This window comes from Dasypus novemcinctus, chromosome 2, assembly GCF_030445035.2.
Source record: "Dasypus novemcinctus isolate mDasNov1 chromosome 2, mDasNov1.1.hap2, whole genome shotgun sequence".
Lineage (NCBI taxonomy): Eukaryota > Metazoa > Chordata > Mammalia > Cingulata > Dasypodidae > Dasypus > Dasypus novemcinctus.
Genome location: NC_080674.1, coordinates 197,432,605 through 197,453,303, shown reverse-complemented (window position 1 = coordinate 197,453,303; position 20,699 = coordinate 197,432,605). Strand labels below are relative to the sequence as shown.

General features: G+C 39.5%; 1 protein-coding gene across 2 annotated transcripts in view; it reads left to right on the top strand.

Annotated features, from left to right (window-relative positions):
• Nucleotides 1-485: 485 nt before the first annotated feature.
• Nucleotides 486-20,699, top strand: part of LOC101436713 (zinc finger protein 596-like) — a 57,716-nt gene continuing 37,502 nt past the window's right edge. Inside the window, exon 1 of one of the 2 annotated variants that reach the window (XM_012526198.4) lies at nucleotides 486-1,049. The gene's annotated coding sequence lies outside the window, so the exon portion shown is untranslated. Of the gene's footprint in view, nucleotides 1,353-20,699 lie in introns of both variants that reach the window. The other variant, XM_012526201.4, reaches the window with a different exon arrangement.

Below are 20,699 nucleotides of genomic sequence, written 5' to 3'. Positions count from 1 at the left end.
TGATATTTTATGAAGTTGAAGTAAAGTTAAAACATTAAAAAAAAAAATACCGGAATAGATCACAAAAGAGGTAACATGGAGCCCATTTATTCTCAGCTGTTTTCTTGGTCCCCACGGAGCCCTCTGAGCCAGGCTCCATTTTCCTGTGTTTATAGATAGAAGGTGACAGAGGGGCAGAGGAGCTGAAGTCACTCCAGACGCTGGGGCAGGTGGAGACCCACACTCTGGCAGGTCTCTCCTGAAACAATTACATCTTGCAAGGAGTGGACCTGACGCGCTCCAATTTTCTTGGTGTCAAACAAGCTTTGGCATTCCAATGCACACGAATGAAAAACAAAAGGGATTTCTCTACATCTGCCACAGAACGCCCCTTCTGCGAGCTCAAGCAGGGGTTTCCTGGGTAAGGGTCAAAGGGGCATACGACGGAGGAGGGGCCTCAACCACTTCCCAGGCAGCCCGGCGGCCGGGTCCCTGCACCGCCCTGCACTTGGGCCGGGCACGCCGGCTCGGGCCGGGCCGCTTTCAGTTGGCAGAGTGGTCCCGCACTGGTGACCCTCCTCGGGCCCAGTAAATGCAGCCACACACCCGCCGTCTCCCAGCGGAGGACCAGGGAGCGTGGGCTGCGGGCGAAGACGCACAGCGGGCGGGGCTTCCGCGCGTCACGTGGGAGGCGGCGGGCGAGCTTTGTCGGCGTCGGGAGCCCAGCGGAGGCCTGCCCGGAGGCGCGGGGCCGGGGCGGGCGGCCGCATCGCGGGGTCCGTGTGGACCGCGGAGTCGGGGCACCTGGAGGAGCCGGCCGTCCTCCTCCGGCCGAGTCTTCCTGCCTGACCTCCACTCGACTCCGCGGGAGGCACTTCCCGGGGCTCGGGCCCGGCCCTGAGGAGAGCCTAAACGCCTCTCAGCCGGAGGCTCGGGCCGGCGTGCGCGGAAGAGCCAGAAGCCCCCCTCCCCGCGCCCGGGGCCCGCAGGCGCCCCCTCCTCCGCCCGGGACCTCCCCGGAAACTTCCCGGGACGCCCCCGGGGCGCCGGGCCAGTCGGCGACGTGCACCGTGAGTGAGAAGCGCCCTGAGCGCGGCCGGCGGGGGAGGGCGCTGAGCCGCGGCTGCCTCGGCGAGGCGAGTGCTGAGGAGCGGGCGAGGACCTCCTGCCCTTCCCGGGGCTGTGCGAGGCGTTCTCCACCTTCTCGTGGGGTGTTTTAGCGAGACTTATTTGACCTGATACCCATTTTCTGAGGGATTTGCCAGCTCGCTGTCTGCCATACTGCGGGTTTTTAATTGAGTCAGAATTGAGCTTGGAGATAATTGTGAAATAGATACTGAGAGAGGGGGAAAGCATATTCAACGCCGAAACGAGTAAGCAAAATATTCGAACCTTCCAATTTTGGTTAAGTTGGGGACAGGTCGGTCCCGGTTGAGCGTTGTTACTGCCCGAAGGGAAAGAGAAAATGGTGCCCTTTTTTCTACGCTTTGATTAATTTTTTTTTTTTTTTTTTACCAGTTGTTCCATCCTACAACGTTAACGTAATGGGGAAAAGACGTTGAAAAATTTGCAAGTACTAGACATAAAAAAATCCGAGCTAATTTAAAATTCGAAATACCATTTCCACTCTAAAAAACAAAATTTATTTTAATTCTCCTTTAGGCTTTAATGGAAGCCAGCCTGTGTTGGTGGAGAAATTACAGACCGAGGTGTATGACGGACCCTCAAAGCGTTTATTTGGGGGTCTTAGAAATGGCAATTCGGGGAGTACCGTTTCCGGTGGTAACGCAAAGTTTTCCCCCTTTTGTGACTTTCAAGCAGGAATTCCTAAAGAAAAAGATGAATTAACTTTGTAAAGAAATTTCATTGGATATTTATGGCTTTCTAAATGTCCGTCAAATTAGACAGTTTACTGATTTATCTTGCAGTTGTTTCTTGGCTTCCAGATGTCTTTAGAAACATTGTTGCTTTTGGTTTGGCATACCTTTGCAAGTTGTGATATGCGACTGAGATCTACAAAAGAGTAACATCCTGACTGGCTTACAGACTCCATTTTAAATCTCTTAGCCAGAGTAACTCCATTTTGTTTTGTTTTTTTTCATTTGTCAATAAAATTTTTGCAAGATACATAATTCATTTCTTTTCTATATAATTACACATGCCTCTTCAAAATTAGCATAAAGTAAAATTTCTACATTAAGAAAAGTCAGTTTTTGAAGCTCAAAACACGACGGTGATTTTTAATACTTTTGCATACTGCTTAAAACTATTTAGGATGAAATTTCTCGAGGACTTTAGTTGTTAAAGGGCCAAGTCGATGACTGCTCTTTGTAAATTAGGTGTATTCATTAAACTAAATTTTTTTTGTTAGAAATTCCAAATCTGAAAGTACTCACTTTAACTTTGCATGTCTCCATTTGAATGGCAAAATTGGCATTTTCACAATCGCAATTTTTATATGCTTTTTCCCCATAATAACATTTTCCTCTGATAATGTACCGTTTTCAAATTACTTTTTCTAAAAAATTTGGTTCTATTCACTAGTCCTTACTTCAATGAATTGTGCACCTGAAAGGTTCTCTTTGAAACAGAAATCTCATTTTGTTACAATCCTGCTTTAACTTTTTAGATGGATCCCCAGTGGCTTTAGAACAAGGACGTGGGACTTATCATAATGGTCTTAAGACTGTCAGCTTCAATTCTGCCATTTCCAGCCCAGTCTACCCATTTGCGTGCAGTGCATTTCTACTCACACTGTCTGGATAGAGCTGACTCTGTTTTCTCAGAGATTTTATACACATATCCTTTAAACTAATTCGTACCCCAAGCAAATTTTCTTAGACTTTGTCCAGGCAAATATGTAAGGTTTTAGGTAACATACTTGTTCTTTCCAAAGGGTTTCTCATTTTCCATCTCTGCAAATCAAGTCCTTCCACATAATGTACAGAAGTTAATTGTGTCATTTTACTCTGTTATCTTTTCTAAATTAAACTCTCACAGATCAGGCAATTGATTGTTTGATTTGCCAATATAATCCCACTCCCTGGCAGAGCCCTTACTCAAATTGATCATCACTTGTCTCTAGAATGTTGCAGAATATCTAGACTCAGAAGATGAATGATAACATGAAAATATGTTTGATGATGGGAACAGTAAAATGGAATAAATACCTAAAATGCCTATTATTTAACCTTTTTTTCAGAATAGTGACTTTTTAAGAGTAAGAAAGACTGGATGTTTTCCTCAAAATTTGTATGAGCTATCTAATATTTTGGTGTACGGTTTTTCTGCTCTTCGTTTTCTAGTTCCTTTGGGTTAAAATTATTTAAAATGACCCTTTTTAATGTAGCTGTTTATGGTTATATGTTTCTTATTGAGCAATGTTTCCATTGTGTCATATAAGTGGATAGGTTGTATATTCGTTTGTGTTTGTCTCAGTGTGTTTTTAAAATTACAACGTGAATTATTTCTGTTACCTATTGGTTATTTAAAAGTGTGTTGTGTCATTCCCACGTATTTATTATTGTTTCAATTGCCCTGCCGTTGCTGCTTTCTGTTTTCATTCCGTATTGGTCACTGAAGATACTCATGATTTCTTTGTTTTTTAGGTATGTTGTAGGGTTTTATATAGTCTAACCTGAGGAATGTTCTGTTATACTTGAGAAGAATGTATATTTTGATGAGTTTAGTTTGTTTATAAGGTTGTGCAAGACTACCTCCTTACTGGTCTTTTTTTTTTTTTTTAAGATTCATTTTTATTTATTTCTTCTGCCCCCCACACCCTGTTATGTTTTTGTGCTCACTGTCTGCTCTCTGTCCATTCAGTGTGTGCTTTCTGTGTCTGTTTGCTTTCTCTTTAGGAGGTACCAGGAACCGATTCCACTACCTTCAATGTGGGGGAGAAGCACTCAATTTGCTTGAGCCACCTCAGCTCCCTGGTTCTCTGCATCTCCCATTGTCCCTCCTCTGTGTTTCCTTTGTTGTATCATCTTGCTGTGTCAGCTCTCTGCGAAGCCCAGCTCATTTTCACCAGGAAGCCCTGGGAACTGAACCCGGGAACCCCCATATGGTAGACAGGAGCCCCATCACTTGAGCCACATCTGCTTCCCTCCTTATTGGTCTTTTGTCTAGTTCTGCCTATTCTTGAAATTAGGAATTTGAATTTTCCATCTCTTAATGTGGAATTTTGTATTTCCCCTTCAGTTCTGTTTTATCCTATACATATATATTTAACTTTTTATTAGAGAAATTGTGGTTTAATGAAACAATCATGCCTAAAATATAGGATTCCTGTATACCACCTCATTACAAACCTCTTGCTTTGGTGTGGAACTTTTATTGTAATTATATTAAAAAGCACTTTTCTGTAGTTTTGATACTTTTTTAATACAAAATTTTATTCAAGTGTATCATTCATACATGGCCATACATAAACAATGAGTGTATAGTAAAAGTTGGGAAATTTTTTATTTATTTATTTATTCATTTTTTTTAAAAAAATATTACTTTAAAAAAATATGAGGTCCCCATTCACCCACACTGCCCCCACCCCACCACTCCCCCCACAGTAACACTCTCCCCCATCATCATCATGACACATACATTGTATCTGGGGAGTACATCTCTGGTCATCGCTGCACCCCATGGCCAGTGGTCCACACCATAGCCCACACTCTCCCACGTTCCATCCAGTGGGCCATGGGAAGACATACAATGTCCGGCAATTGTCCCCGCAGCACCACCCAGGACAACTCCAAGTTCTGAAAATGCCTCCACATCTCATCTCTTCCTCCCATTCCCCGCACCCAGCAGCCACCATGGCCACTTTTTCCACACCAATGCCACATTTTCTGGATTATTAACCACAATAGTTCATAAATAGAATATCAGTAAGTCCACTCTAATCCTTACTGTATTCCTCCTTCCTTTGGACCTTGGCTTGGTTGTGTCCATTCCACATCAATGTCAAGAGGGGTCTTAGATTCCACATGGATACTGGATGCAGTCCTCCTCCTTTCAGTTGTAGGCACTCTAGGCTCCATGGTGTGGTGGTTGACATTCTTCAACTCCATGTTAGCTGAGTGGGGTAAGTCCAATAAATCAGAGTGTAGGAACTGAAGTCTGTTGAGGCTCAGGGTCTGGCTATCATATTGTCAGTCCAGAGATTCACATCCCCTAGATATATCTTAACCCCAGCACCAACTACAATTCCAGTGAAGTAGATGAAAGGCTTGTGAAAAGAGAGTCCATCTGAGTCCAGCTCCATCACGCAGAAACACCAGCTCCAAAGAAGGGCCAACTGACATGGCAGTGAACTCCATCTGCCATGACTATAGAACCTGTGGGTCTCTTTAGCCCTCAAAAGAATCAATACCTGGGGTTGTATCTGCTTTATTTTGTCTCTGAGACTCTGCTCAGGTGTGCATAAAGGCAATCCTTCTGACAACCTCCAGACTCTTTTTTAGAGACTCATAGCCATATAAACTCATTTGTCCTTTCCATTTCCCCCTTAATTTAGGTCAAACAGCATTTTTAACTCCTGTTTTTAATATGTAGACAGGGATATTCTGCTGGTCACGTTGAAACTTTAATTCAAGGTCATTTTCTAGTTACGCCATCAGCTGGTACTTGGTAGTGATCCCTCGGTGCCAGGAAGGCTCATCCCCGGGTGTCATGTCCCATGCTGGCGGGAAGGCATTGCATTTACATGCTGAGTTTGGCTTTGAGACTGGCCACATTTGAGTAACACGGAGGCTGTCAGGAGGGAACTCCCGGGCACAGTGCTGCTCTAGGCCTTGTTCTTATTTCAGGTATATAGGCTCACAAGCATAGTCATTAGTATCAGGGGATCACTGTTGGACCCTCATTCCTTCCTGGTCCTTGCCGTTGCACCTGGGGGACTGCCGCTGCTCCCCTGGGGACCTTGACAGAGCCCCCACCGGCCAGGAACCCAGTACCCCCCCCAGTTGTTGTTTTTAATTGTTTCCACTATGAGTATAGCCAAACATTTGAAAGTTGGGAAATTAGAAAGCAAACATGCATATGATCAACAGTGCCATACATCACACCACCTCCAACACCTGGCACTGTTAGGAAACATTTGTTGCAAACTATGAAACAGCATTGTCAAAATATTACTACCGCCTATAGCCAATATCTTACATTTGGTGTATTTTTTGCCTAACCTACCCAATTATTGACACCTTGTATTAGTATTATGTATTTGTTGTAGTTCATGAGAGCATATTCTCATACTTGTTCAGTTAACCACAGTCTATCTTCCACCACAGGATTCACTGTGTTATACAGTCCCATGGTTTGTGCCATCCTTTCAAAGTGGCTCTTTTTTTCATCAGTTGTGCCGTCATCACCTCAGCCAATTTTAGAATATTTACCTTGTCGTAAGAGGAAAAATCCCATATCCCTTTATATCCCCCATTGTTGTCTCTCAGAAGTGGTATAATATCTTCTTTGCCATTGCTTCAAAAGTATTATAGTATCACTGTTACATAAGTTATGTTACTTGTAACATAAGTTATGTTACTTGTAATTTTCCTGTGTGTCATCTTAACTCTTAACACTTTGTAAAAGAAGAACATTTTTAGGTTTATTTAGTTAACCACAATCTTCACCTGCTCCTGAAATTACTGTAATATAGAGTCCCTAGATTACTCTCTAGCTTCCATTCAGTGGACATTTATGTGAAACTGACAACCTCTTTCTGCAACAATCATATTTGTATATCAGCAGTGTTAGTTATATTCACTATAATGTGTTACCATCTACACTATTAATTTCCACACTTTGACAGTAAACTTTATTAAGAATTCTACATAGGGAAGCAGATGTACCTCAGGTGATGGTGCTTCTGCCTGCCATATGGGAGGACCTGGGTTCAATCTCTTGGGCCTCCTGGTGAGGGAGAGGTAGAGAAAGCATGCCCGTGTGGTGAGTCGGTACCCACATGGGTGGCGGCATGGTAAGCGCAAGTGCCTGCCTGGCGAGCCAGTGCCTATGCAGGTGAGTCACGCAGCAGGATGATGGGCATCAGAAGAGAGACAAACGGAGAGTCAAGGCTTAAGTGCAGCAGAAACCAGGAACTGAGGTGGTGCAGTTGACAGGGAACCTCTCTCCGCATCAGGGCTCTCTGGGATCGAATCCTGCTGAATCCTAGAGGAGAGGATATAAGGAGAGAACACAACACACAGCAAAAACAGTGCGGTGGGAGGAGGGGAAGGGGGGAAAATAAATATCTTTAAAAAAGAGAAGAACTACATACATTTGGTGTCAGTTCCCATTCGCAACCCACATTCTATTTCCTAGTAACCTATGCTCTGTAGAGTTTACCTCCATGAGTTTACTCATTGTATTTAGTTCATATTAGTGAGACCGTATTATATATGTCCTTTTGTTTGTGGCTTATTTCACTCAACATGTCTTTGAGTTCATCCTTGTTATCATATGCATCCCAATTTCATTTCTTCTTGTAGCCTAGTAGTATTCCAGTGTGTGTGTATATATGTATACACACACCATTTTGTTTGTCCTTTCATCATTTGATGGACACTTGGGCTGTTCCAATATTTTAGCAATTGTGTGTAATGTTCCTAAGAATGTAGGTGTGCAAATGTCACTTGGCACCCTTCCTTTCAATTCTTCTGCATACATTCCTAGTAACAGGATTGCTGGATCATACAACAGTTCTATATTCAACTTCATGAGGTACTGCCAAACTCTTCCAGAGGTTGCACTGTTTTTCCACAACTTCTCTAGACTTGTAGTTTTCTATTTTTATAATGGCCATTCTATAAGGTATGAAATTGTATCACTATACGTTTTATTCATTTTGAAAACAATTTATTGAAGTATATATTTCACACATGAATATCTATAAACAGTAAGTGTATAGTAAAAGTTGTGAACTTAGAAAACAAGCATATATAACGTCATACAAGACTTCCATACATCACCACACCACAAATACCTTGCATTGTTGCAAAACGTTTTTAATAAATTATGAAAGCATCATCAAAGTATTACTACTAATTTTAGTCCAAATAGTTTATAAAAATCTCATTGTATCTTTGATCTGCATTTTCCTGATAGCAAGTGATGTTGAACATTTTTTCAAGTGTTTTTTGGCCATTTGTATTTCCTCTTAGGAAAAATGTCTGTTTGAATCTTTTGCCCATTTTTTAAATTGGGTTGCTTGTTTTTTTATTATTGAGCTGTTTGAACACTTTATATAATGTCATTATCAAACCCTTATCAGATATGTGGTTTCCAAATATTTTCTCCCATTGAGTAGGCTGCCTTTTTACTTTGACAGAGTGCCTAATTTTGAGGAGGTCCCATTTGTATATTTGTTTTTCATTGCTTGTTCTTTGGTTGTCAGGTTTAAGAAACTGTTGCCTACCAGAAGAGCTTAAAGATTTTCCCCTACATTTTCTTCTAGGAGTTTTATAGTTGTATCTTTTATGTTTAGTTCCTTGATCCATTTCGAGTTAATTTTTGTATAAAGTGTGAGATAATGGGCCACTTATTTTTCATTTGGATATGGATATCCAGTTCTTTCGGCACCATATTATGAATAGACAGTATGACTCAACTGGTTGGGCTTGATAGCCTAGCCAAAAATCACTTGACTGTAGATGTGAGGGTCTATTAATGAGCTCTTGATTTGGTTCCATTGTTCAATATGTCTTTTCTTATGCCAGTTCCATTCTGATTTTACCACTGGAACTAAGTAATATGCTACAAAGTCAGAAAGTGAGAGACTTCTAACTTTGTTCCTCTTTCTAAAAACACTTTTGACCCTTTGGGTCCCCTTACCCTTCCAGATAAATTTGATAATGGGCTGTTCCAGTTTAACAAAAAAGACTGTTGAATCTAAATCAGTTTGGGTAAAATCTTTAACAATATTTAGTTGTCCAGTTCATGAAAACAGAATGTTCTTCCCTTTATTTACATCTTTTTTGGTTTCTTTTAGCAATGTTTTCTAGTTTTCTGAATATAAGTCCTTTATGTCCTTGGTTAGGTTTATTCCTAAATATTTGATTCTGTTAGTTGCTATTATAAATAGAATTTTTTTCTGCTTTCCTTCTTGGATTCCTCATCTGTATATTATGTAAATGCTGCTGATTTTTGCATATTAATCTAATGTCCCACCACTTTCCTGAACTACTCTTTTAGTTATACTAGGTTTGCTGTAAATTTGTGGGGGGTGGGATTTTTAGGATATAGGGTCATATCATCAGTAAATAGTGAAAGCTTTTCTTATTCTTGGGCACTTTTTCTTGCTTAATTGCTCTAGCTAGAACTTCTGGCACAATATTGAATAACAGTGGTGACAGTGGGGTTCCTTGTCTTGTCCCCAGTTTTAGTGCGAAAGCTTTTAGTCTTTCATCATTGAGTACTACGTTAGCTGTGAGTTTTTCAGAGATGCACTTTACCATGCTGAGAAAGCGTCCTTCTATTCCTATCTTTATTAGGGTTTTTGATCAGAACAGGATGGTGAATTTTGTCAGATGCCTTTTTGACATCGATGGAGAGGATCAGTGATTTTTCTCCTTTGCTTTATTAATGTAGTTTATTACACATTCATTTCCTTCTGTTGAACCACATACCTGGCATAAAACCCACTTGATCATGGTACATAATTCTTTCCCCCACTCACAGATGAGGTGCCTCTCTCATCTGGTTGCTTGTTGTTTGTGCTCATTGTCTGCTCATTGACCTTCCATGTGGAAGGGCAGGTGCTCAACTGCTTTAGTCACATCCACTCCCCATAATTCTTTTAATGTCCTTTTGGATTTGGTTTGAACATACTTTGTTGACAATTTTTGCATATATATACACACCCATCAATTTCATTTATTTCTACTCTGATCTTTATTATTTCTTTCCTTCAACTTGGTTTGGGATTAGTTTGCTATTATTTATCTTGTTTCCCCCAGGTGTGCAGTTAGGTCTTTGATTTTAACATTTTATTCTTTTTTAATGTAAGCATTGAGGGCTGTAATTTTCTCTCTTATCACTGCCTTTGCTGTATCTCAGAGGTTTCTTGTTTTATTTTTTAGGAGGTACCGTGGATTGAACCTAGGACTTCATACATGGGAAGCAGGCATTCAACCACTTGAGCTTTTATCTGCTTCCTTGTATCCCATAGGTTTTGATATGGTGTGATCTCATTTTCTTTCATCTCAAGATATTTATTGATTTCTCTTTAATTTCTTCTTTGACTCACTGATTATTTGAGACTTATTTAATAGCCACATATTTTTTAATTTTTGCTTTGTAAATCATTATTGATTTCCAGCTTCATTCTGTTATGATCTGAGAATATGCTTTGTATAGTTCCAATCTCGTTAAATTATGTGAACTGTCGTGACTCAGCATATGGTCTATCCTAGAGAAGGTTCCATGAGCATTTGAAAAGAATGTATATCCAGCTGTTTTGGGGTGTAATGCTCTATAATTCATTTATCATATAATTATAGCTCTAATTCATTTATCATATAATTACAGCTCTTTCTGTCCTTATCCTCTGTCCACATGTTCTGTCCAATGCTGAGAGTCGTGTAGTGAACTCTCCAACTATTATTGTAGGAACATCTATTTCTCCTTTCAGTTTTCTGAGTGTGTGCCTCATGTACCTTGGGGCACCCAGTTTAGATGCATAAAAATTTATTAGAGTTATTTCTTTATGTTGAATTGCCTCTTTTATTACAATGTAATGAATTTCTTCATCTCTTGTAACTGTTTTGCATTTAAAATCTATTTTGTTCAATATTAATATCACTGCTCCAGTTCTTTTTTTGGTTACTGTTTGTGTGGAATATTGTTTTCCAACCTTTCCCTTTCAACCTAGCTGTGTCCCGATCCATTCTGACAGTATATGTCATTTGATTGGCAAATTCAGCCATTAGCATTCATTGTTGTTTGTGAAGGCATTACTTATTTTGTCTGTTTTCTCCTTTGGCTTTCTGTCATATCTTTTTACTCTGTAAGTTACCCTTACTATAAATAATCATTTCTGCACTCTTCTGCAAGTTTCTCACCCTTGTCATCTTCTTTTAGGCTATAGCACCCACTTTAGTATCTCTTGTAAATCTGGTCTCTCAATTTTTGTTTCTCTGTGAAGAGTTTAAATTCATCCTTATTTTTGAGTGGCAGTTTTGCCAGATAAAGAAGTCTTGGCTGACAGTTTTTCTCTTTCAGTGCCTTAAGTATATCACTTTTCTCATCTCCATGGTTTCTGATGAGAGATTGGCACTTGGTCTTATTTAGGTCCCCTTGTATTGGATGTGTTCGTTTTCTCTTGATCCTTTCAGATTCCTCTCTATCTCTGGTATTTGTCATCCTGAATAGTAAGGTGTCTTGGAATAGTCTGTTTGTATTTATTCTGTTTGCTGTTTGTTGCTCTTCTCGAATATTGATATTAATGACTTTCATAAGTGTTGGGAAGTTTTCAGTCATTATTTCCTCAAATGTTCTTTCTGCCCCTTTTCCATTTTTTTCTTCTGGGACACTGATAATTCATGTGTATGTGCCTTTTGTGTTGTAGCAATTTTCTGAGACCCTGTTCCATTTTTTCCCTTTTTTCTTTCTGTTCTCCATTTTTTTCAATTTCAGATGTTATGTCCTTGATTTTACTAATTGTGTCCTCCATCAATTCAAATCTGCATTGTTGTAAGCCTCTGATGTATTTTTAACCCTGTCATTTGTGTTTTCATTCCCATAAGTTCTGTTTCTTTTCTTGGCAGGCTTTCACATTGCTTCTTATGTTCATCCAGTTGTCTTAATAACCTTTATCTCTTTAGTTATGTTTTCTTTTAAGGTTTTGAATTGGTTTAGGTGATTTATGTGATTACCATTGATTAGTTGTCTTAAATCCTGACTCTTGTTGGGATTTTTGGTTTAATCCTCTGGATGGTTCATTTTTCCTGTTTCCTAGTATTGCTTATAACTTCTTGTTGATATCTATGATATCTGACTATGTTAGTGAATTTGCTCTGATGGTCAATTATTCTCCCTTATCTAAGGGCTTTGTTTCATACCTCTTCTTTGATTTTTGGTTCAACTCATTCTAAGTTTTTAAAATTGCCCAGCTTTAGTTATCTATATAGGACTGGGGACTCACTACTTGGGCACAGCTCCACTCCAATGGTCTGGAGTAAGAGACTTCTAAAAGCAATTTTTAGCCTTGCATTTTCCAGGCTGGCCAGCCAGGTGGTGCTCATTGGCAAATCGTTTCAAAGAGATGTCTCTTTCAGCCTCAATTTGCCCATGATTCTGGTCTAACCAGAGCCAAGGTTCAATGTGGGCTCTGCTCACCAAATTAACTGGAGAGAAACCTTTCTCTGGACTCTGCTTTGCCGTCCCTCTTCCCAGGAAGGAAGATGTCATTTCCCCTCTCATTTGGCTGAAGTGAGCCATAGGATTTAGTTACTTAAAAATTTCATTTCAGCTTCTTCATCTCTCGACCCCTGCAGGATGTACAGCAACGCACCTTGCCTGCAGATCCCCAAATCAGCTCCCTTAGACAATATTTTGTCCTTCTTCCACTGTTCTTGTGTGAGAGTTGAGCCCTGCCTACTTTCTCCAATGCCATCTTCCTGAAAGTCCTCAGTTATTCTACTTTTTAAAGAGTAGTTGCCATTGATAGCAGTGATGAAAGATTATTAATATAGTACTATTATCTGTTCATTATTTACATTAGTTGTATTTTTCCCAGTATACCATCCTATTACTAGCTCTTTATATTAGTATCCTGCAGTTATTATAATTCCTGGAAGAACATTCTTAAACATGTACTATTAACTGTAGTCCATCATCTACTGTAGGCTTCTCTGCAATGTGTAGTCATATGTTTTATCATTTAATCTTTATTCTAGTAATATATATAATACACCTAAAGTTTTCCCTATTAACTGCATTCACCTCTATAGTTCAGTGCTATTAATAACACTCAACAGTAATATGCTGTTAGCACTGCCATCCATTTCCCAGCTTTCACAATCAACCTAAATAGAAATTCTTTGCCAACTGCTCTTGGGTCTTTGTAACTCACTCCATTTTTAGCCACTGGCCAGGAGCTGGAGGATCAATGCTGTCCATTCCCAGGGTGGTGCTATGGGTGTCAGCAATTGCAGCTTATACTCAGTGGCCTTTCCCATTGAGCCTTCTTTTTGTTGCTTCTCTCTCTTCTGGGTGGTGTCCAGCCTTTTCTTGGTGTCCTAAGCCCTATTTGTTCTAGACAGTTTCTGCCTGTCTGCTAGATATTTTTCTGAAAGTAAAATGAGTCCTGTGTCTCTAATCATCCGTGTTCCTGGAAGTCCTCTCTCTATTTTATTTCTAATTTCTTCTATTGTGCCATTCATCCCCATGATTTCTGTTATGTTTCTTTTTATACTTTTAAATTTTTTATGCTCACACACTGTCTTATTCTTTATATCTTTAACCATTTTTCCTTTACCTCCTTGAACTGCTTTTAGGATATTTCTTTATACTCCCACTGGTTCTAATTTCTGTATCTCCTTTGACATTTTAATTCGTTCCCTTACATGGGCCCTATATCTTATTTGCTGATGTCTAGACTTGTTATTAATTTGATTAATTTATTGTGAAGGTCAATTTCTCCCTTTTGCCTTAGGTTTTATTGTTGGTAGACTTTGTGTCAAGACTCTTCTTTGATGATTAGTCTTATTATAGACCTTTTGAATAGCTCATGTTTACCTGAGCAGATATTTTTCAACTTTTCATCTGATTCCTGCCTTTGATGATGCAGTATTTAAGATGGCAGTTTTTGTGCAATTGTTTGACCTACAGGAGAAGGATTCTTTCCTGTGTTCCTACCCTGGGTAACTTGATCTGATCTGATTGTTTTTTGAAGAATTTTCTCCCAAGTGTGGATGATTTGTTTAAATTCTCTTACTCAGTACCCCATTTTTTTTTGTTGTTGTTGTTGCAATTTTCAGTTCTGGGAACCTCTTGTCTGTATATCATTTCAGTTTAATAACCCTTTTTTTCTCTTTCTCTGAGGCTTTTCTGCCTCTGATCTCTTTCCCATTAGGGTATCCTGCCCCACAAAGCCAGATGGATTCATTCCAGAAAGGTGGTGTATTAGCCAAATGGGTGCTGATTCAAAATACCAGAAACTGGTTGGTTTTTATAAAGGGTATTTATTTGGGGTAGAAGCGTTACAGGTACCAGGCCATAAAGCGTAAGGTACTTCCCTCACTAAGGTCTCTTGCCACAGGTTGGGGAAAGATGGCTGCCAGCGTCTGCCAGGGTTCAGGCTTCCTTCCCAGGGCTCATTTCTCTCCTGGCTCAGCCTGGTTTCTCCACAAGGCCAGCTGTAGACTTTCAGGTGACCAGTTCTGTCACTGTCCCTAGGGCTTGATTCTCTCCAGGCTCAGCTGCCCTGCTCCTCTGTGTGCTTACTTCCCAGGCTCCATTTCGAAACTCCAACCTCCCTTCTCTGTGGTGCAGTTTCTCTGTGAGTCCCCACCCACCAAGGGGGCGGTGACGTAACATCCTATTGACAAGGCCCAATCAAAGCCTTAATATATTTAACCAACTAAAAGTAAACTTCTGAATCCAGTACACTCTTAACATGCCCAGAGGAAAAGACCAGTTTACAAACATAATCCAATATTTCTTTTTGGAGTTTGTCAATAATGCCAAACTGCTGCAGTGCGTCTATCCAGAAAAGCCTGTTTTATATTTAGATGATCCAGATAAAGGAAACTGGATTGAGTGAGGCTACCACTTGCCACCTGCAGTTTCTCTGTTTTTTCCCACCATGGGGACCATTTTGTGCACCATACTCCCAAGTGGTTTATGGTCCACCCTGGGTCTCTGTGGCCTTGGGAACCAGTATCTGGATATGGATGAGATTCTGACTTGGTACTGTGAGTGGCTGTATAGTCTGTGTCCACAGTGGGAGGGTTCCCCCAGCCTTTGTCTCTCAGTATCTACCAAGTTGCACAGTACTGAGGAGGAGGGATGGGGACTGGCTGTCTGGGATGGAAATTTCTGAAATGATATTTTTCTTTTTATTTGATTTACCTTTTGTGAAATCCCTCCACCGTCTCCACTATCCTTCAGTGTTTTAAGGAAGTGGGTTATGTTCTTTTGTTTTCTGAGTTACTGGGGAGTTTTTTTCAGGGCATGTCTTCCGTCAGTATGTGAATTATGCACCAGCCAAATCTCCTGGGTATTTGCTAAGGTGCAGGATGGGAAAATGTGATCTTGGAAGAGTGGGGCAAAGATTTGTTTTTCTACAGTGCTTGCCAGCCAATGGTGAAAATGCCCTTCCTTAGACCAGGCACTGAATGCAATCTCACACTCTGGTCAGGCCACAGATGGGAAAATCCTGACACTCACTTTGGAAATGAAATCACTTATGCTAGATTTTGGCTAGGAGTTTGGTCACTGTGTGTGTGTACCTTTACAGAGATATATATAGCCTATAGACTCTCTAAGTTTACTTTCACCCTAATGACTCCCCACTTGAACTGCCACACACTTTAAAAAAAATGATTGGTCTGCCACTCACATGAATGTACATTGAAAATAACTGTATAATAAAAGTACTGAACTTAGGAAACAGATATGCATAAGATTTTACAGGGCTTCATATCTCACCTCACCCCCAATACCTTGCATTGTTGTGAAACATTTGTAACAAATTAAGAGCTTCAATATATTACTGCTAACTGTAGTCTATATCTTACATTTTGTGTATTTCCCCCCCAACCCACCGTATTATATTTTGTTCATAAACCATATGATTTATCTAAAGTTTACAATCAGTGGCATTCAGAGTTGTGCATTCATTACTTCAGTCAATATCAGAGCCTTTTCATTACTCCAAAAAATCAAAAAGCAACAAAAAACCTCCTTCCATACCCATATGTTGTTAGCGCTACTAATTATAAATCCTATAATGTGCTTTGACCATTTCTATACATTTCCAAACAACTTTTTATCAGTTCTGCACAGATTAAACCTCAGCATTCTTATTCTCTAACCAATTCTTTTCTCTGGTGACTTATAGTCTGGCTATTAACTCCATGAGTTTGCTAATTATATTTAATAATAGTAAAGTCATATATGTCCTTTCTGCCTTGCTTGCTTCACTCAACATAAGGTCCTCTAGGTTCATCCATATTGTCGTATGCCTCACGACTTAATTTCTTCTTACATCTGAATAATATTATGTTGTATGTGTATATACCAGTTTGCTTACCCATTCATCAGTTGATGAACACCCGAGTTGTTTGCATCCTTTGGCAATTTGTAAGTAATGTCACTGTTAACATCAGTGTGCAGGTGTGTGTTTGTGTCATTGCTCTCAGTTCTTCTGGGCATATACTAGTTGAGGTATACCTATTAGTGGCAATAGCCAGGTTATATGGTAAATATACACCTAAATTCCTTGGAAACACCAGAGTCCCACAGTGGCTGTACCATTTTATATTCTCCCCAACAATGTATAAGCATTCCTATCTCTCTACATCCTCTCCAACTCTTGTAGTTTTCTCTTTTATTAATAGTGATAATTCTAGCAGGTATGAAATGATATCTTATTGTAGTTTTGATTTTCATTTCCCTAACAGCCAGTGATTTTGAACATTTTTTCATGTTTTTTTTTTTTTTTGCCATTTATATTTCGCTTAAAAATCTGTTTAGGTTGTTTGCACATTTTTAAATTGGGTCCTTTGTCTTATTATTTAGTTGTAGGATCTCTTTATATATCATGGATATAAGACCCTTGTTGGATGTGTAATTTCCAAATATTTTCCCCTATTGACTAGGCTGCCTTTTTACCCTGTACACAAAGTTCTTGAGGTTCAAAAGTGTTTAATATTGAAAAGGCCCCATTTATCTATTTCGTTCTTTTGTTACTCATATTTTGGGTGTAAGGTTTAAGAGACTCCCACATACTAAAATATCTTGTTGGTGTTCCCCTACATTATCGTCTATGAGATAAATACAAAAAAATGATGAAATGCAGAAGGCCGTTTTCTATTAATAAAAATTACAGTCCACCAGGAAGGAGTAACAGTCGTTAGTATCTCTGCACCTAACCAAGGTGCCCCAAAATACAAAAGGCAAACTCTGGCAATCTTGAAAGAATACTAGATGTCTCTATAATAATAGTTGGAGACTTCAATACCCCATTCACGTCAATACATAGAACTAGACAGAAGATAACAAAGAAATTTGAACAATGTGATAAACGAGTGGTACCTGACAGAGATATGCAGAACATTGCATACCAAATCAACAAATTATACATTGTTCTCAAGGGCTCATAGATCTTCCTTCAGGATAGACCACATGTTGGGCTACAAAACAGCTCTCAGTAAACTTAAGAAAATTGAAATTATACAAAGCACCTTCTCTGGTCATAATGAAATTAATCTGGAAATCAATAATAGGTACAAAACGGGAAAATTCACAAATATATGAAGGCTAAAAAACACACTCCTAAACAATCAGTGGGTCAAATAAGAAATTGCCAGAAAAATCAGTAGATATGTCAAGACAAATGAAAATGAAAACACAGCTTATCAGGACTTATGGGATACAGCAAATGGAGTGCTGAGAGGGAAATTTATAGCCCTAAATGCCTATTTGGAAAAAGAAGGAAGAGCTGAAATCAAAGATCTAACTGGAGGAACTAGAAAAAGAAAGCAAACCAATCCCAAAACAAATAGAAAGAAAGGAAAAAGAATAGAGCAGACATGAATGAAATTAAGAAAAAAAAAATGGAGAAAATCAGTAAAAGCAAAAGCTGGTTCTTTGCGAAGATCAATAAAATTGGCAAACCTTTAGCTGGACTTCTTAAAACAAAAAGAGTGAAGACGCACATAAAATCAGGAATTAGAAAAGGGGATATTACAACTGACCCCACAGAAATAAAAAGGATCATAAAAGGATATGAGAAACTGTATGCCAACAAATTAGACAACTAGATGAAATGGACAAATTTCTAGAAATGCACATCCAACCTACATTTATTACAAGAAATACAGGAATTCCAAACCCATCAGAAGTCGAGTTTGAATCAATCATCAAAAATCTTCCAACAAAGAAATATCCCAGACCAGATGGCTTTACAGGTGAATTATACCAAATATTTTGAGAAGAATTAATACCAATTCCGTTTAAACTGTTCTAAAAAATTGAAAAGGATGGAATATTACTCAGTACATTTTATAAAGTCAACATCACATACCACAGCTGGATAAAGATGTTACAAGAAAAGAAAATTTTAGCTTAATCTCCATAATGAACACAGATGCAAAAATTCTCAACAAAATACTTGCAAACCAATCCAACATCATATGAAAAGAATTAGACACCCCACTCAAGTGAAATTTTTTTCCGGGTATGCAAGGGTGGTTCAACTTAAGAAAATCAATTAACATAATACACCACACTAACAAATCAAAGGAAAAAAACATGTGATCATCCTGACTGATGCAGAAAAGGCAATTGACAAAATCTACCATCCTTTCTTGTTAAAAGATAGGTATAGAAAGGAGGTTTCTCAACATAGCTAAGGACATATATGAGAATTCCATAACCAACATCGAACTCAATGGCAAGAGGTGGAAATCTTTCACTCTAAGATCAGGAACAGCACAAGGATGACCACTGTCATCACTGTTATTCAGCAATGTGCTGGAACGTCTAGGTAGAAGAGTTAGGCAAGGAAAAGATATAAAAGGCATCCAAATTGGAAAAGGGAAAACTGTAAAACACTGCTGAAAGAATTTGAAGAAGATCTAAACAAATGGAAGGCCATTCCATGTTCATGGAGTGGAAGACTGCCATACACCTTCATAAACTTTTATTGTCTCCTATTTTTGCCAGTTGATGATTTTTTTTGCTGGGTGGAACATTATTTTAGGCTCATCTCATTTATATATTTGAAGCCCAGCACTGGTAGAAAAAAAGAGGCTTCTCCTGGGTGTGATTGTTTTTGAATTTCATTTACCATCTCTGAGATCCATCTTGTGCAGCAGTGAAGAACTTATAATCTGCCCCTCCGTAGTAGAGGAAAACAATTTTCAGAGGGAGGAGTCACAGAGAAGAATCATGTTGGTTTTATTTGCATCTCCTGGCCATTAAAAGTTAGGTCAACTCAAAGAAAGGCAAAAAGCAGATGAAATTTAACTTTCTTTTCCTTGCTGATAAAGGGCACAGAGAAGACAACATTTGAGTGCACCTCATTTCACAGCATACACCCTAAGGGGAAAAATACATAAACAGATTGTGAGATGTTTTGTTATGGGAACTAGAATATTGGGAGAAAATTTAATATTATTTTGGAAAAATTTTTGGTAAATGTTAGATTTGAAGAAAACATAGCAAATGACAGTTATCCTTGAAAAATAATTACATACTGAAGAAATTTATATACATTCACACTTAGCAGTAAATAAAGTTTACATGGTGATACAAAATGAATTCATTCTGCTAGAATTATGATGCATTTATTTTGGAACTATTGAGTTTGTATATATGCTGCAGGAGTGCCAAAACAAGGCAGTATATCGATTATGTATGTGATAGGCCAATGTGTCACCTCATTTAGGTAGTGGTGCCAAGTTGTTTGGTCAGGCAAGCACTGGGCTAATTGTAATACAAGGACATTCCATGGACTTTAATCATCAGTGAGTTGATTGCATAGATGGCTGATTATGTCTACATTCAAGCAAGGAATTGCTCTGAGGAATGAATGATGTCCAAAGGCTTTTAAAGGGGAAGTGATTTCAGCATTCAGAGGGAGAATTGTCACCTCTACTTTGGACAGTCTTCATCTCCTGGGAATCAGGGACTTTCCTCAAGCCCCTGCTTTGCAGCGTGTCTGCAGAATTTGGACTTCTTCATCCCCACAGTTGCATGAGAGAATTTTATGAAATCTTATACCGTTTACAGATACATCCTCTCTGTTCTGTTTCCCTCACTCATAAAGCTTGATACCAGGAGTGGTTCTGAAGCAGGCTAGTAAGATAGGGAATCAATAAATGGATCTGGAACCTGGCAAGAAGTCCACAGGACATCAATAACCCCAAGATGACTGCTGGAAGACCCTCGCCAAGATTCTGCCCCTCAGAAGAAGACTTCCTCCGGAAGCCAGAAGAAGCCCGGATATTCCCCAAGGACTTTATCATTCAGCCCTCCTGGGAGATTGACTGGAAAATAAGCAATCAAAATGGTAAACAGCTGGAATTCCTCCCCTGCCATTAGCAAAGGGGTGGGATAATTAGTTCAGAAAGGTAGACACCAGGCCTGAGTTCTCTCTCTTGTGCGCTCCCTCGCCTGTGGGCCCGTCCTGTGCACCGCTTTTGCCATTGTCCCGCTGCCATGTGGCCATGCAAGTAAAACTTGGGCATTTATAACTCATAATGGGGAATTGTCGCCTAGAAATCAACCCGCTTTGTCATTTTTCAATCCCTTCTTCCTCTCTACCTGGGACCCCTACTCCGTTATTTTCTCCCATTTCCTGTCCCTTCCTGCCTGAATAAATGACTGGCCTAACTCACCCGACGTGCTCTTGAAATTCATTTCTGCAGCACAAAGAACCTGCGTAAAATCCAGTAACATATTTGGCGAGCCAGTCCAGGAGTTTATTGGTGAGTGAACCTCTGGCCTACAGCCTGTTTAATGCCTTCCTTTGGTTCTCCATTTTAAACGAG